Source organism: Phascolarctos cinereus, unplaced genomic scaffold (assembly GCF_003287225.1).
Source record: "Phascolarctos cinereus isolate Bilbo 61053 unplaced genomic scaffold, phaCin_HiC Scaffold_5;HRSCAF=322, whole genome shotgun sequence".
Lineage (NCBI taxonomy): Eukaryota > Metazoa > Chordata > Mammalia > Diprotodontia > Phascolarctidae > Phascolarctos > Phascolarctos cinereus.
This window is the reverse complement of record NW_027555958.1, coordinates 116013818-116031482: the sequence shown is the minus strand read 5'-3', so window position 1 is coordinate 116031482 and position 17665 is coordinate 116013818. Positions and strand designations below refer to the sequence as shown.

General features: G+C 37.7%; 1 protein-coding gene across 2 annotated transcripts in view; it reads right to left on the bottom strand.

The window, feature by feature from the left end:
• TXLNB (taxilin beta) overlaps positions 1 to 4340 on the bottom strand; it is a 72583-nt gene extending 68243 nt beyond the window's left edge. For both annotated transcript variants that reach the window (XM_020973744.2, XM_020973745.2), the window contains exon 1: positions 4144 to 4340. The gene's annotated coding sequence lies outside the window, so the exon portion shown is untranslated. The remainder of the gene's footprint in view (positions 1 to 4143) is intronic.
• Positions 4341 to 17665: the final 13325 nt, after the last annotated feature.

The following is a 17665-nucleotide window of genomic DNA, read 5'->3' as shown; positions in this document are numbered from 1 at the left end:
TCACCAAAGACAATAGAGCCATCACATCTGGACTCTAATGTCATGGCCCTGCATATGCTTATAAAGGAGACAGAAGTGGCATTAAAGAGAACAAAGACAGAAAAAGCAGGTAGGTTAGACCAAGTGTACAAGGAGAAGATCTGTGTTGGAGGGGGCAAAATTGTGGGAATATGATTGAGTCACAAAGTATCTGACAGAAGAGAAAGTACCACCATAAGGGGAAAAAAATCTCCAAACTTCTCAATGCACTACCTCTCACCAAGGTGAGCAACAGGACATCAACATCTGCTGCCCTATGTGGTTACTTCTCCATCTACATAAAAACTTTTTGAGAATCATAAGCAAGGGCATTCTTAATGAGACAGAGAACTAGTAGGTTATTATAAGAAATATTCTATAGGAGAACACATCTACAATAATAACAAACATCAATTGAAGCATAAAACAGAAGCTATGTGCTCTCCAAGGGTAGTCACCCCTGTGATGGCAGAGACTGAGCACAGAGCTCTGGGGACAGAGATTCCTTGTGGATGATGTGGTCTTCCAGACACTTCTTTCTGCAGATGACATTGTGATGATTATCATGTCCCATAACACTGCAGAGACTCCTGGAAGAAATCTGTAATGGCTTAAAAAGTTTGGCCTATTCCTCAGTGCAGGAAAGTGCAAGCAAATGAAGAAAATTTATTGCACAGATTTCAACATGCATTTCAATGGATACCTTGCAGAGCTCAACCAACAGTGTGTGTGTGTGTGTGTGTGTGTGTGTGTGTACATCGATATCTATTTGTGTGCACACATGTACATATACATGCAATTTATACATAAATGTATACACATGTACATGTACACATAACTACATAAATACATATATATGTGTATATATACATATATATGTGTGTGTGTGTATATATATATATATGTAATATATCTGGGATAGAGAGTGTGAATGGACAAGCTGGGCCCAGAATGTCAAAGTGGAGGAGGAGAGAAAGCTGAATTGCTTTTGGAAACTACAGAGCTTTTTAACTGACTTTGAGTCTCCCATGAAAATAAAGCATCATTTTTTTCAATACTAACATTTTACTGGCTACAGCAGTAAGACATGGGACACCGTTACCTACAAAGAGCTAAAGATGTGACTCTCATAGAAAGCAATGGAGAAGCACATGGTTACCATGTGCAGGCTACAATTTATAACCAATAGGAAACTATGAAAAAGAATAGGAGTGAAGGAAGTGATAAAGGACTTTTATGATAGAAAGAGAAGATAGGTTGGTTGCTTGACAAGATTCAGATATGACAAGTGGACATCCAAATCATTCCATGGGCACCGTAAAATGTTGGGAGGAAGTAAAGAAGGCCTGCAGAACATCGGACTTTTGGGAAAATATAGGTAAGAGTCACACATGGGTTGGGAAGACATGGTTGGATAAAGATCTGTATTATTGGAGGGGACTTTCAGATTGATGAGACCACCCATGCATTTGAATTTTTGAGCATGACATAGTTAGATGGATAAATTGTAGAACTCATCCACCAGTGTCTCTGTTTGTCTGTCTTTACATCTTGGATAGCCAGAATAAATGAACAAGAAGTTGGGATTAGAATTAAATAGGAGGAGAATTGGCTGAATCTTCTTTAGGAAACTGTGATGCTCTGTTAAGTACCCTAAAACTTTTCCCAGAAACTTAGCACTGTTTTTTCAATACCAATATTCTACCCAGGTTACATGGCGGCAAGCCATAGAACATTGTAGTATCTGAAGATTTAAAATTGAGCATCACTCAGAAAAACAATGGAGAGACACATGGATATGTATGTATATACGCATATGTGTGTGTGTGCCAGGTTGTAACACAGGACATAAAAAGCTACAAAGAAGAGGGATGTGCTGGTTACATGGTGAGATCAAGAGATAACTGGCACCCTCTGTGCTTCATTGATATTCTTATGATATGAGGAGAAAGTGAAGTTGTTTTTTTTTTTAAAGCACAGTGGGAATACTCCCCCAGTAGCAAGCTTTGGATAGAACATGGTCAAGCATTATATAAGATGAGTGGGCATAGGTGATTTGTCATTTGCATCATTGGAAGGAATATCCACACTGATGTTACTATGGATGCATTTGAGTGAATATCAAGTAAGGTGATAGATTCTATGATACTAATTAATAGTTGCATTAAATATTGTTTTAAAGAACTTGCTTTACTATGAAGAACAAGGAGAATTACCCATCATGCTCTTTTGGAAACAAGTTGGAATCCTCAATTTAAGTCTACTTTTAGAGACAATGATATTTGTTATTTTACATTCTATCCAAAAGCTAGAAACCTGAGAGCACAGTGGTTTAAAGGAAAAAACTCTGAATTTGCAGTCAGAAGTGATTCAAATTCTATTCCTGACAGAAAACTCAAGTCCTGGCTTTTTGCTTCTGATATTTACTAACTGTACAACCCGAGGAAAGTCATTTAACCTCTCTGAGTCTCAGTTTCTGAACCTGCAAAAAGGGATTAATAATAACTTATAATAATAATAATGATAATTATTAATAATAATAAAGACTGACCTTATAAAGTTAATATGGGGATCAAATGATGTAAAAGAACTTTATAACTTACAAAGTTTTATATAAATGTTGACTCATTATTATTTGAATTATTGGGCAAAGATCAGTCCTGGTAAGTCTTGGAGTATGTGATATTTCTCAGCCTGTGTTCTGTCAAGTACTGCAAATTAAATAGATCTGGCACTTGTCATATATACTTTATTAAATTGTAGTAACTTTAACCTAAGCCAGCGTTTAGGCTCCTGTTGACATCAGTTCTGTCAATACCTAGTGATCCATTTATCTTTAACAATAAAGTTGGTTACTCTCTTACAAAAAGAGGCCCTATTTTAGGCTTTTAGTGTTTTTGCTAATGATAATATGTTGAGTGAAATAATATAAGTATAGGTGCCATATGAGATAGATGTAAGATCTCTTACCCTTTCTCTCACCAGTATATTCAATGCCCAGATTTTAACAAAAAACCAGAAAATTTTCTTTAGTGTAGACAGGTCCCTCTCTCCTCCTCCCTCCAAGGCAAAGTTTAACAATGCAACCTGTCAGCATCAGCTAAATACTGACAAAAAATAAATTCACCTTTCTTTATACCATTTCTATCTAGCCAGGCTTCTCTCAATCAATTTTATAAAGCACCTCTTCACCTTCTTAATCACAGGCATTTTAAATTTGATCCCCATGAGGTACACATGTCTGTCTATGTATAGCTTCTGCCTCTCCCCCACACCACCAAGCAGAAAGACACATGGCACCCTCTGTCCAGCCAGAAGTTATTTTAAGCTCTTCTAAAAGGAGGTTTGGTATTTAGTTAACACTTCATCCTTGGAAACGTTGGAAGGAGAACATTATTTTTAAAAATTAAATTCCAAATGGGAAGAATTAACAAGTTGGAATATGTACATTTAAAATGATTAGGTAAATACTCATATACATATCTGTGTACTTTAAAGAGGTCCTCTTTGGTTGAAATCAGACCCACATTTACTCAGATTCTACAAATAATAAATATAAATAGTAGCCTGTGCACACAGGGTCTGGATTTGGGCCAATTAAACTTGTATATAAATTCACCCTGTACTTTTCAGGTGTAAAGATTGCTCTAATTCCATACAGTAAATCTATTGTAAGCCCTCTGGATTTTCACATTATATTTGTTTTTAAATAGGAATAATGAGTCACTGAACACTCAGGGACCCTCATTTCCTAAAAGTAGCCTGACAACGGCAGGAGAAGCCTGGTTTAGGAAAACTTCTGTGTTTTTTTTGATTATCTCTTTCTTAGCAAATATTGATCTTCTGATTAATTGCTGGTGGCCAAAAAAAAAGGGAGTATTACAAAACTTTCTCTTGTATAAACTCTATTATCTTGACTAATTTTTGGCAGAAGATTAAAAGACCCCCGCCCCCTTCCCATGCCTTACTGAGGAGCATATTATTAAGCACAAATGAAACAATGGAAAGGGTTTCAGCAGTTCACTGTCAATTTCCAAGTTGAGCGGTTTGGGCAAAGCACACCTCCCCCCCAACCCCAACCTCACAACTTTTAAGGTTGCTTGAAAAAGTGTTTGTTGAACTTACCAGTAGGCGAGGAACTAAGAAAAGAGAGGAAGAGAGAGCCAGAGGAAGGAGGTAGTTAAAAAACAAAACAAAACAAAACAAAAAAAACCCAAACGAACCAGCATAAGTCAGGGCAGGAACCAGAGCAGTACACTCACCCCTGTTCCTGCTGGAGAGAGAGAGAGAGGGAAAGAGAGAGACACATGGACACACACACACACACACACACACACACACACACACACACACACATGCAGTGAGAGATGAGGAAGGGGGGTGGGGTGGGGGCGGACCAAGGGACTGAAGCCTGTATGACATATATAGCAAGGAATAAATACTGTGCAAAATTTAAGTATGATACCTCCTGGTGAGTGAGTGTGGCTCAGAGATAATTGACAGCTTCTGAGGCTTAATGGTTTCTTCCACTTTATTATTATTATTATTATTTTAAGAAAAGTGGAGACAACCAGAGAGACCCTTTCCCCTACTGTACTGAAGACTAGAAATGCTGACAGCTAGAGTAGCTTTATTTTGGGTCAGCTAATTTTTTCACCCTGGAGGGCTTTTCATTCGGGTATTCAGGGTTTCTCAGTTCTCAAGATGTGTTTCCGGTATGGTTTGTGATTTCTCTTCCTTTTCCTTCTCATGCTAGCTTAATTAATTAGTCTTATTTTGTTCCTGGGTATGTGGTATCAAGTTGCTTATGGAGAAAATGGGTGGGGAGGAGAGGGAGAGATACATATGGCTTGAAAAATGTAAGAATTGAAACACTTTCTTTATGATGTAATTGATACCATTTACTTGTAAGTCTTGAAACAACCAAAACAAAGCAAAAACAAACAAAAAACATGGAATAGGCAGAGTTTCTTGTCCTGGTTTGTAATTTTATCTATTGTGTATTTCCTTCATGATGGGCTAACCCATCCAGGGGTGGGGAATCTATGGCCTCGAGGACACATGTGGCCTTGTAGGTCCTTAGGTTCGGCCTTTTGACTGAGTCCAAATTTTACAGAACAAATCCTTTTATTAAGGGGATTTGTTCTGTGAAGTTTGAATTCAGTCAAAAGGCAGCACTTGAGGACCTAGATGGCCACGTGTAGCCTTGCGGCTGCAGGTTCCCTGCCCCAGTAACCTCTTCTTTCCTTTATTATTGGTATTCTAATATGCCCTCAGAGAAAATACCTGTAGTGGTGGTGATTAAAAATATTGTTAATATTTTGACAGTCTGGTAAAGTGTCACAGAACTCCAGCTTTACAGCTTTCCTTCATAATTCTGCAATAGCATGTAAAAAAAGGATGCCAATTTCTAGTGGATCATTGTTAGAGCACAGTGCTGTAACATAGTAACATGTAACATAGTAACATAGGAAATAATGTAGTGTCCTAAGCATGGAAACATTTTTATTAGACTTGGAATAGATTTTCTATTGTGAGACATTCAGGGATTGCTTACATAATTAATAATTAGTCATTGTAGTATGTGGAAAGGAGCAGCGTATGGAAAAAAAAAATTGCTGTTCTTTTTGGAGTTGGAAGACCTGGATTTGGGCCCCAGCTCCAACCTAGAAATAGTTCTGACTTTAGACAACTTTTAGGAGTCTCAGTTTCCTCCAATGTAAAATGAGGTCAGTAACACTTAACCTAACTGGATTGTTGTGAGGAAAGTGCTTTTACTATCTTAAAGTGCTATGCAAACCTGAGTAAGGGTTATTTCTCTAAATTGTATCATCTGCAAAAATGTACATGCATTTACTTAAATGACCTCTAATGTTAAAATGTTCAATAATTGCTGATACAGCTAGTCTTTGATTGCATATCTCTCTAATCCATTCTTCACACCGTTGCATGATTGATGTTCCTAAAGTGCAGGTCTGACCATGTCACTTCCTTGCTTAAGAAGCTTCAGTAGCTTCATATGTTTCTAGAATAAAGAACAAATCCCCCTCTTTGGCATTTAAAGTCCTTTTTCAGTCTGATTTCAGCCTGTCTTTTGTGACTGACTTCTTATCACTTCTCATGCACTCTATGTCCAACCAAACTGATGCTATACATGAAAGTCCATCTCCCATTTCTGTGCCTTTGCAAAAGCTCTCTCCGTGCTTGAAATGGGCTCCCTTCTCACCTCTATCTCAAAGAATCCCTTTCTTATTCAATCACTTCTGACTCTTTATGACCCCATTTGGGGTTTTCTTGACCATGATACTGGCACGATTTGCCATTTCCTTCTCCAGTTCATTTTACAGATGAGGAAACTGAAGCAAACAGGTTAAGTGACTTATCCAGGGTCACCCAGCTCCTAAATGTTTGAGGCTGTATTTGAACTCAGGTCTTCCTGACTCCAAGCCCAGCACTCTCTCCACTGAGCCACTTACTACTGGAGGGCTTCCCTCATCTCCCCAGTTATTAGTGTTCTCCCCTCACCAACATTACTTTGTGTTTAATCTGTATATCTTTTCTACGTAATTCTTTGCATTCATGTTACCTTTCTGTAGTAGAATGTAAGCTCCTTAAGGAGACATTTTTTGTCTTTTAATCCCCAGCACCTAGCACACAGTATCTAACACATAAATGAATGGATACCCTGACTTAGTTTTCATCACATTTAATACTGGATATTACACATATATGTCTCTCATGCCAAATATGTGAACACACTGTTATAGTGGAAAGATTCTAAAACAGGATCATAGAATTTAAGAGGTAAAAAAATGACTTTCTATACCATCTTGCCCAACTTACCACTTTCCAGATGAGGGGAGGGGACTTGATCAAACTCACACAGGTAGTAAATAAGACAGGATCTGAACCCATGTACTCTGACTTCAAAATCAATCATCTTTCCGCTATTTCACACTGACTCCTCTTTCTAAGCCTTTCTCTATTTCTCCTTTGGTGACAGCTGGTCATCTTTAGTGAAGTGTTAGTACACTAGTATAGATGCAATTCGTGAATTTCCATAGAACATATTTCTGAAAGTCTGAAATTGCTTTTCCAATCTTTGTTAGTGCTGTTGTTAAATTAGTTAGCAATCTAGATCAGGTTATGAGATTGCTAAAATGTGACCACCTTTACGATGTTATTATAGTCTTGCAAGTGTATCGGCCCAGCTGATAAATGTTGCTTTTAAACAGATAAGGTTTACTTCAAAATAAAGTATGCTTGTTGGCCTAGAAACTCTGAGTAATTAACCCTACATACTTAATCATTTTTAGGGGGAGCCTTACAGGAGGGCTTTCCTGAGTTTTCTTTTGAAGTTAACTTGATTATCTTAGTGAGTAATGTAACTCAGAAGATCTTGGTGTGCCCTGTGTGGGAAGGGGCAACTGAGGATTTTCTTTTTCTGGACTTCTAGTAGAATGTTCTTTGAATTTCAGGGATCCCTAGAGAAAAATGTGAGTACCTGTGTTATTGCAGGGGCCCCAAAGAATTTGACAGCATTAAACCCACTCTGTGAGTGTAGACCTACAGAATAGGGGGAGGGGAGCTTAGTTTAATAGAGAAAGAGCAAAATAAGACAGCCTCTCCCCTAGCTGGTTTGTAGGTAACAAGCCAAATTACTTTGGTTTCTCACCTGAAGTTGAGAGGTTGACTATCAATTGGCCCTCAAGCCCCTTGGGATAAGCTGAGAAGCTCTGTAAGGACCAGGTTGCTTCTGAGATAGGAAGCTAACTTTCTGAGTAAAAAGGATGACTGGTGAGCAGGCACAGTGTACTCAGCTGATAAGATCCTCCCATGGAAGAGGCTGCAAGTCTGCTTATGGAGAGGTATGACATCAGGCCTTGCCTGATGACTTGGAGCATGTCCAGACATTCTATAGCTGGTTCTGGTCTGTTGACCCTGTGGTGAAGAGGAGCATTTTTGCTTGGCTGTGAATTGGAAGTGGGTGTGTATTCAACAAGCCCTATTAGATGACCACAGTGAGGTTTCATCCTCCTTCCAGTCTGGATGTGAACCTGTGGAGAGTCAAGAACAGTTGAAAGTCATCAGTGGAGACAGAGAGGCCTCAGGCCTTTATTTCCCCACTGGATCCCAATAATATGCCCCAATGACTCATGGCTCTACTCTTGCTTTTTTTTTTGTTGTTGGTGGTGGTGGTTTTTACTGTGGCCGATCTCTACTACTGTAGAAGAAAAAGTAGTGGAAACAGCTCTGACATTGTGAACTTCAGAAGGTCAGAATGATGTATCCTCAGAGGTATGGGAGCTAGAGTCTATGCCAGACCAAAAGTAAAGTCCCCAAGGAACAATCTTTGGGATTCAGCCTAGCAGTACCAAGTTTAGCAGTAGATGAGACAAGGATTCATTCAGTAGCTCGTTTGAATTTAGAAGTGGACTGGGGAGTGAGGGTGGGGAATGAATTTTTTTTATAGCAAACCTTAAGTCTGAGACCACTATCTCTATGGACTGGGGTGGCAGAGGGGAGAGTGTATCCTTAGTTTTGGGGGAATGGTTTATATCTCTGTTCATATATCTTCTCAGTAAATATCTCTCTCTTTTTTTTTGGCAATTAGGGTTAAGTGACTTACTCAGAGTCACACAGCTAGTAAGTGTTAAGTGTTTGATCTGAGGCTGTATTTGAACTCAGGTCCTCCTGACTTCAGGGCTGGAGCTCTATCCACTGTGCCACCTAGCTGCCACCTACCTGCCCCCTAGCTGCCCCCTGGTAAATATCTCTTTGAAAAAACTAATTGACATTAGTTGGCTAAATGAATATATGGTGCTAATCATTGGTGCTTGATACTTGGAGCACATACCAGAATGGGGTCTCAAGCTGATAGTATTAAAGATAGAATTTCCCAATCCCTCAAGAATATCTCTGGAGCCCATAGGGGGAGATATAGTGATGAGGCTTGTTCTGAATATCTCATTCATCAGTGAAAATGGGAGTTCAGGTGAGGACTTCTAGAGTTTTAAGGGCTACACAAGTCTTTGAGATAATATTTCAAAGGACTGCCTAACAACTGGAAAAATTCAATAATGGAATACCTTACAATGGATAAATGAGAAAGTTTTCATTAACTGCTCACTCTGTGACTAGCACTGTGCTAAGCTCTAAGGATACAAATATAAGGCTGTGCCTGCCTTCAAGGAACTTACATTGTAATAGGGGCAGACACAAAACACATAGCAAAACAGATGGTCAGGGAAGGGAACTTTGGTGAGGGTTACTATAGAAATGGTCAGTAGGCCATAGGAGGATAAACTGAGATATCCTTATCAGGAACAATAGCAGGGTTGTTGTTTTTTTTTTTTTAAATCATGACTGCAGAACTTGAAATACTCTCAGTATGTCTTCCTGACAGAGAGGGTGAGATGAAACAGTTGCAAATAAAGATAAACATACTGTAGGGAAGAGATTCTACAGATGAAAGCATTACGGTAAAACCTTCTGCAAAGTAGTGAGATCCTCATCACTGAAATTCTTCAAGCTGAATCTGGATGACTTTGTGTTAGACATACCATAGAAAAAGGTTTCTATTTATTTTGAAAGGAATGTTGGACTTGACCTTTGAGGTAGCTTCCAACTTGAGGATTCTATCGTTAAATCTAAGTGAAGGGTTTATAGCTTACCTTAATTAACACCAAGCAGTTAATGGTATTGAGTATGAAAAGCTAGACAGAAGAGGGGAATGAATGGGATTTATAGTAAACAGATTTTGGAACTGTGCTGTCTTGGAATTTAGTTTCTAAAATCAAAGCCAAGTTTTTGTGCTATTACAAATTTATGACAGTACTCCGGAGTAGGGGGAAGAGGAAGAGCGTGGTTAGAACAGGGTGAACTTCAGTCAACATTGTCTTCATGTTGAGCAAGGATTGTAGCTTCATTTTATTCTTGTGGACAGGGTAGGGTTGTAATCAAATTGACCTTGTTTTTCACTAGTCTAGCTATCTGGAAAATAGAGCAAAACCTCACTAATTTGAGCTCAGGGAGATAGTCAGTCTGGATTAGTGAAAGTTCAACCACATTTAACTTAATGAAAACTTATTTAATACCTACTATGTGCAAAGCTGAGAGATATAATAATAAATGAAATATTTTTCTTGAATTAATATGTGAATTCTTGAATATTCAAAAAAGGATAAAAAGTATAGAAACACACCTAGGATTAGGTTGCCTAGTAAAAATTCTTAATAGACTTGCTTTTAATAGACATTAAAGTAGTAAGAATAAATAATGCATTTAAATTATATGGTTCTTTGCAAGTCCTTGAAAGTACTTTGTTTTCCACAAAGGTAAACCTTAGCCCCTCTTAATGATTACAAATTCCAAATTAATGGAGTCTGAATTGGTCAGGTTTTATTATCATGAATTCCTGAGAGTTCATTTTAGCAGTGAGAGAGACTTGAAGGATAAAGTCTGTTTCGATGAGGGTGTGATTGATTTTCCATTATTATGAAAAGTCTTTGAATAACTGTTACAGCATCTAGGAGAGATACAGGATAACTTTGTGGTGTTCTGACAGGATTTTTTTTTTTAACTCCAGCTAGCCTGTAGGTAGAAAATGGTTGTTTCAATCTACCATTGTCCCTGGCTACTCCAGTACTGTGGCAGGTGATATCCCCTCCTGGGAAAATTCATTGTATATAAGTATGGAAGCTAACAACTGTTTTTACATTTATTTGAATTCCCCATGGTTGAGGTATGAAGACACTTCTATTCTTAAAGCATCAGTTGTTAGCCACTTGCCCAAGAGAATTTCAGGCTGACAGTTGAAACCAGTGATTTTCTGGTTGCTGTATATATAGACCAGCATTGCCTAATTTCTACCTGTAACATAGTTTTCTGTATTCTTTAAGGCCATGCCAGCAAAATGCAATTTCTGCCATATCCTCACAAGCTCAAAAGGCTTTGAGTGCATGTCCAGAGATCTGTATTTGTTGCCAAATGACCAGTAGAGGTTTATCATCACTGTGCATTAGAGATGTCCCTGGAATGGTTCCACTATGCTGGAGCTTCCCAATACAGATGGGATGAGGTAATGGGAGAGGAGGTAGAACCAAGATGGCAGAGTAAAGGCTGGGACTTGCCTGAGCTCTTTCCCAAACTCATCCTAATACCTTTAAAAATGATTCTAAACAAATTCTAGAGCAGCAGAACCCACAAAAAGATGGAGTAGAACAAATTCCAGATGGGATGAGGTATAGAATGACTGCATGAATACTTATAGACAGTATTGCACTTACCCCAAGTATTTAAGCATTTAACTTGAACTGAACATAGGAAGGTAGCTGGGGTATTTTTAAGAGACTGGCCGCGCTGTCTGTGTATGTTAAGTAGTTTGAAGGTAAGGAGATAGTGAAGGAAAAACCAGCTCAAGTGAGAAACACTGAGTGTGTGTCCTTCATATGCAGCATTTATATATACCCAATTTGTCTTCCTTTTTGGGGTGAAGGTGCTTCTTCAGTGAAACATTAAAGAATTTATAAATATAAGCATCTTGAAGGCAAGAATTGTTCCATTTTTGTCTTTGTATCTCCAGTGCCTGAGAGAGTTCTTTGCCAGAGGAGACATTTTAGTGCTTATTGATTTGAATTGAATTGAGTTGTGTGGATTATGCCCTGGAAGTGCTACTTGCTGCTTGAAGCTGGTATATTTGTACCAAGGGAAAGGATGTGTTGACTAGAAGCATTGAGGTCAGCATGCTGCCTTCCTGAAAATACTCCCTGTGAGCCGTTCTCTTGCCCTAGGGATCTACAAGTGTCAGGGGTCACGCCAGAAATCAAGCATGCTAGGATGACACCTGGCATTGTTACAGAGGTGGAAATGTCCTTCCTGAATGCTTTGTTGTGATATAAATACATTTTAGTTAGGAAAATTCCCAAAGTATGAGCTGCATTGCTTTCTCTGGAATCTACAAATGAACTGTTATAAATTCCCCCTTCATTTTCAAATTTAAAGCCCTCTTGATAATATTTGCAAGTCTGTAATACAGCTAATATATTTTATTATGCCTCATTATGTGCACTCTACCCTTGGTCAAAAGCCATTCCTAAATTTCAAGCTGGGGTCCAGGAATCCTAAGTCTATAGTTTAATTTCTAGCTCCTATTCATTTCCCAAATTTACTCTTTGATTCCAAACAGTGACTCTCTCTCTCTCTCTCTCTCTCTCTCTCTCTCTCTCTCTCTCTCTCTCTCTCTCTCTCTCTCTCTCTCTTTCTCTCTCTCTCTCTCTCTTCTCTGTATGTGTGTGTGTGTGTGTGTGTGTGTGTGTGTGTGTGTGTGTGTGGAGAGAGGGAGAGAAAGGGAGAGTGAGTTCTGGACTTACCACAGGGCATTATGAGGCTCGGTGATAATGGATGTAAAAGACTTCGCAAAACTAAAAGCAGTATATAAATGCTGATTATTATTATTATTATTAGCCTTCAGTAACCAGGCCTTCATTCTAGTTATGACATCATTCCCTGAGCCTTCTACTGCACTGGGACTGAGCTCCAGCAATGTTTATTAAGCAATACATGGGTGTGCCAGTAAATGTTTAACCACTGGGGTGTATGTGGGGGGGGGAGAGGGAGAATGTATGAACACTTTTAAGTTTAATCTGCATTGTTAGCACTTTCTTAAGTCTACACAATCAACAAAACAATAAATCAAGCCTAGCTTTGTAATGATTGCTAATTCTAAGGTGTAAATGCTCACACTGAATATTTAACAATGGGCTCTCTAGAGCTGGTCCTAGTGGGCTCCAAGACACACTTGACCTATTAGCTGTGATTTTTATATGTCATCTGAGTGGTACTCTCCCTTCTACATTTCCCAGGTAATAGATGATCATCATATATATTAACTCAATCAGTGTATTTAATTTGATTTGATTTGAAAAAGCAGTCCAGAGATACACCTGATTCTAGTCATGCTCACTAAGTGACTACCCTAGCCTCAGCCACCCCCCAAATGCAGAATGTCTAGAGTAGTCTAGATGGAACTCAGCTAGTACTGTGACCCATACGTCCTGGATGAAAACAGTGATCCAAGAGAAACCACTTAAAAAAAGTTCTAACTTGCATATGGGAAATCTTTCCTTTCATACAACTGGGGAACAGATCAATGAACTTTGCCAAGAGTTGCGACCTAAAAAAAATCACTGTCAACCTGAATAAAGAGAAGAAAATGGATATGTGGGTGCTGTTATGTTGAATACGACTCCAGAGGAAGTGCTGAAATGTCACTTGGTATATTGGTGGAACTTGCCTGGATGGTTGAATCATCTATACAGACTGGGATGCAAGTTAGAAGCAGTCAGAACATGTTGATGTGGACAGTCTGGGGGCCAAGAATGAGATGAGAATTGATAAAATGATGATGTTGTGAGAGAATGCTATGGAAGAAGAGTATAAAGACAATCAGTGATGAAAGCCCTTCTAAAAAGCAGACAATTCTGGCATGTTAATAGATCTTGTAATTAAAAAAAACCCAATAAAACATAAACAGTGAACTAATTTGATTTTTAAAAAGAGAAGAAAACCAAATTATTCATATCAAATAAGAAAATGGATAATTCACAATAACTGACAAAGAAATAAAGGAAGTTATTGGACTAATTTTTTCCAGTTATATACTAACAAAAATAACTTAGGGGAAATGGGAGGAATAGTTTCAAAAGCATAAAATAGCTAGATTAACAAAAAATAAAAAAAGATTAACTCATTATCAGGAGAAGAAGTTGAATAAGCAATAAATGAAATCCCAGAGAAAAAATTCCAGAACTGGATGAGTTTATGAGTAAATTCTACCAAACATTCAGAGAACCAACATACTGGGACCCTTCCAATTTCTCTCTGTGCTACAAATATGTTCTTGATACCTAAACCAGGGAGAGACAAAGCAGAGAAAAAATACTGTAGACCAATATACCTATGAACATTGATACAATATTTTGAAAATATTAAAAAAATTTTCTTTCACTAATGTTCTATAGTATAAAGACTGCGAGCTTAGGTTCAGATCTTAGATGTGCCACTTACTACTTTTGCACTTTGAGCAGGTCATTTCATCCTTCTGGGCCTCAGTTTGCTCCTCTGTAAAATGGGAATATGATTAGATGTTCTTTGACATCTTTTCAAATTCTGTCATTCTAAGAATTTACAGTCCCTTTCACACCACCATGAAGCATAGAGTAGAGCTTTAAAAAATAATGCTAGTTTATTTAACTCCAATTTCCCCGAACAATTCAAAGTATCTTTTATGTATTTTCATCCCTATAAGACTCCTATGAGAAAGCCTAACTGCCTTTCACTTTGGGGAGCTGAATTAAAAATGATTCAAGTCAAGGGGAGCTAGGTGGCACAGTGGATAGAGCACCAGCCTTGAAATCAGGAGGACAGGAGTTCAAATCCAGTCTCAGACCAAACACTTGACACTTACCAGCTGTGTGACCCTGGGCAAGTCATTTAACCCCAGTTGCCTAAAAGAAAAACTAAAAAAAAGAATGATTCAAGTCACTTGTCTGACATTAAACCAGTTAATTACAGAATGAAGGCAAGAATACAGGTTTTCTAACTATCAGAATAGCAAGCTTGTCACTTAACTGAGTGCTTGGTTTGGAATCAGTTCATAAGTTCTTTTCAGAAAACGAGATCCCAAATTGGAGGTTAACTTATACTTGGAATAACACATGGTTTTTCTTTTGGGGGATTGGAAATTTGTTATTCTGAAGAAAATGTTATTGTTCTCTATATCTGTGAATGCTAGAAGAAAGTAAATTACCTCATAAAATTCACTATCTTTGCATTCTCAGGATGAGGCCTGCATTGTGTATAATTATTTGTTATTCATATTTTTCCCACAGAGCAAGACTCAAATGAATGAAATAATGGGGAAGTGAATATTTGTATACAAAGCTCATACAAATAGAATATTTGTCACATCCCCAGAGAAAAGTGAGAGCTTGAGATTCTGTTTAAATAGCTTGTGTTACTAAAAATGTGAAGGGCAAAAGATGGATATTCCAGACAAGGGAATTTGAGACTCTGCAAGAGAACAAAATAACTGAGAGAGGAAAAAAGAATTTGTATTGAGATGAATAAAATTTATATGGACTCTCTTTCTATTCCACATAATTCCTTGTAGCACTGAAGACAAGCCACTATATCAGGAGACCAGCAACAGGGGAAAAAAGCTGTAGAAAGAAAATTTATTAAGAGAGTGCAGGCTACAAGAAATTAGGTTTTAATAAATAAGAAATAGATCTTAGAAAGTAACTGGGAACAATGAATGACACATGCATTATATTCAGAGAAAAAAATCCCAAAATTAAATGTTTAATAGAACAACTATAGTAAAACCTCATTAAGCTGGCATTAAATTACTGTAAAGGATATATAATATGGAGCTACTAATGTCTCAGTGTCAACTAGATACCCTATTGTAAGTTAATAATATATTGTTATTTAATAAATATTAATTTAGTTCCTATCAAGAGTTCTTTATACCAATGAGATCACATGTCTGGATACACACACACACACACACAAATATATACATATGTATGTGCATATATGGATATATATACACATATACAACACATTTTTATGTGTGTGTGTTGTGTATATCTCTGTGTAAATTCTATCTGTCCACACATAAAGGACAGCTAGGTGGGACAGTGGATAGAACACTGGGCTTGGAGTCAGAACGACCTGAGTTCAAATACAGTCTCAGACACTTATTAGCTGTGTGACCCTGGGCAAGTCATTTACCCCTGTTTGCCTCAGTTTCCTCATTTGTAAAATGAGTTGGAGAAAGAAATGGCAAACCACTCATCTCTCTATACCAAGAAAACTCTAAAAGAGGCCATAAAGAGTCTGAAAAACATCTGAAAAGTCATGAAAAATGAGTAAACAACAAAAATATGCATATACACATAACCCATGTTGGCAACACACATATTCTATATACATAGACCCACACAAACATATTTCACTGTTAATAGGAACTCTCAATGAATTGTAGGAATTCTCTCTGCTGATATGCATTGGGCAGGAAAATTTCTTCATTGAGATATCCTATGCCAAATAGTTGTTTGGTTGTAAGAAATAGTTTGAAATTTAAAGGGATTTTATCTGTTTTACTAATGTGGGAGTTAGTGCTGAAGATGTACAGTCAGTTCAGCTCCTTATTAAAGAAAATATTAAAGTCAATATCACATTAGATGTTACGAAGATAAAACATAACATGCAATTAAAACAACTATAATCTGATCTATTTAAATAAGTTACTGATGCTGAAGGATATAGAATACACAAAGGAGAAGATATCAACAGAGAAGATTACCTCTTCTTACAGAGTTTAACTGATGTAAAGCAATCACCACAAAAAAGAACCAAAAAACCTAGGAACTCCCTCAGACATCAAACACTTTTATCTCTCAAGCAGATAGAACTGGTTGCCAAGTGCAACATTGGATTCATTTTCAAGACTTTGCAGATAAGGATGATGGAAGATTATGAAGAGTGATGTTTCATTTTTTAAAAAATGAGAAGCAGAGGAAGGAAAGAAAAATAATTTACAGAAAGCAAAGCATGAAACCTAATTAGATCATTTGAAGATGAGCAGTAAAACAGAAAGTAGGACAACAAACAGGAAAAATGGAAAAGCTTTTCCAAAATTTATGTAGCAAATTATTTTCTTCATTGATGGCAGTGTAGTTCCTACATTTGGACTTGGAGATTTCAGTCCCTAATATGCTGCATGACGAAGTGGAAAAGGTACTAAAGAAAATGAAGGTATGAAGAACAGCTGATATTCATCTTTTTTTCCCTCTTTTTGCAGTCAAACAGAACTATTTTGTTTGCTTTATTATGAGAGCAATATACCCTGAAAATCCACAGAGTAAGTTTTGCTTACCCAAATATTTGACTTTCTGTGCTATTTTTCTAACAGGTTACTTGTCATGTTGAGTGAGTTTGCATTTCCACTTGGATTGCCCTTGCTGTGGCAGGAATCCATTGGGGGAATTTCAGGTACCCTTTGGAATAAGGGGAGGAAATTTGACTAGACCTCTAAAGGTCCATTGTCTATGATATAAACACACATACATATACGTGTATGTGTGTATATACATATATATCACACATATATAGACAGAGAGAGAGAGAGAGAGAGAGAAGAGAGAGAGAGAGAGAGAGAGAGAGAGAGAGTCTATGATGAAGGCTAGAGAAATTTTGGAGTGCCAGGTGTATAAAGACACACTTAGAAAAATTTGTCCAAATACCCTTTGGATGTCCTTAGGTACTGAGGGAATAATGGAAGCATTTTCACCCAGGGCATTTGACTTCTCATCTAAAAGTGAGGGGGTGATGCCTAGTCAAGCCCAGGTCTGAAATCTCTGTAGTGAGAGATCCATTTGCTCTGGGATGCTCTGTAAGGATCAGATTTCCAACTGAGACAGAGAAGTCCATTTTCTTTTCTTTTTGATTGTAGGTTAAAGAAGGCCATTCTAGCACTGAGTCAGGCACTAGTTGAGTACTAAGCAAGCAGTAATCTTCAGTAGGCTTTCTGAAATGTTTGTTGGATCTGAAAAAACTATGCATTTGGGGATAATTGTGA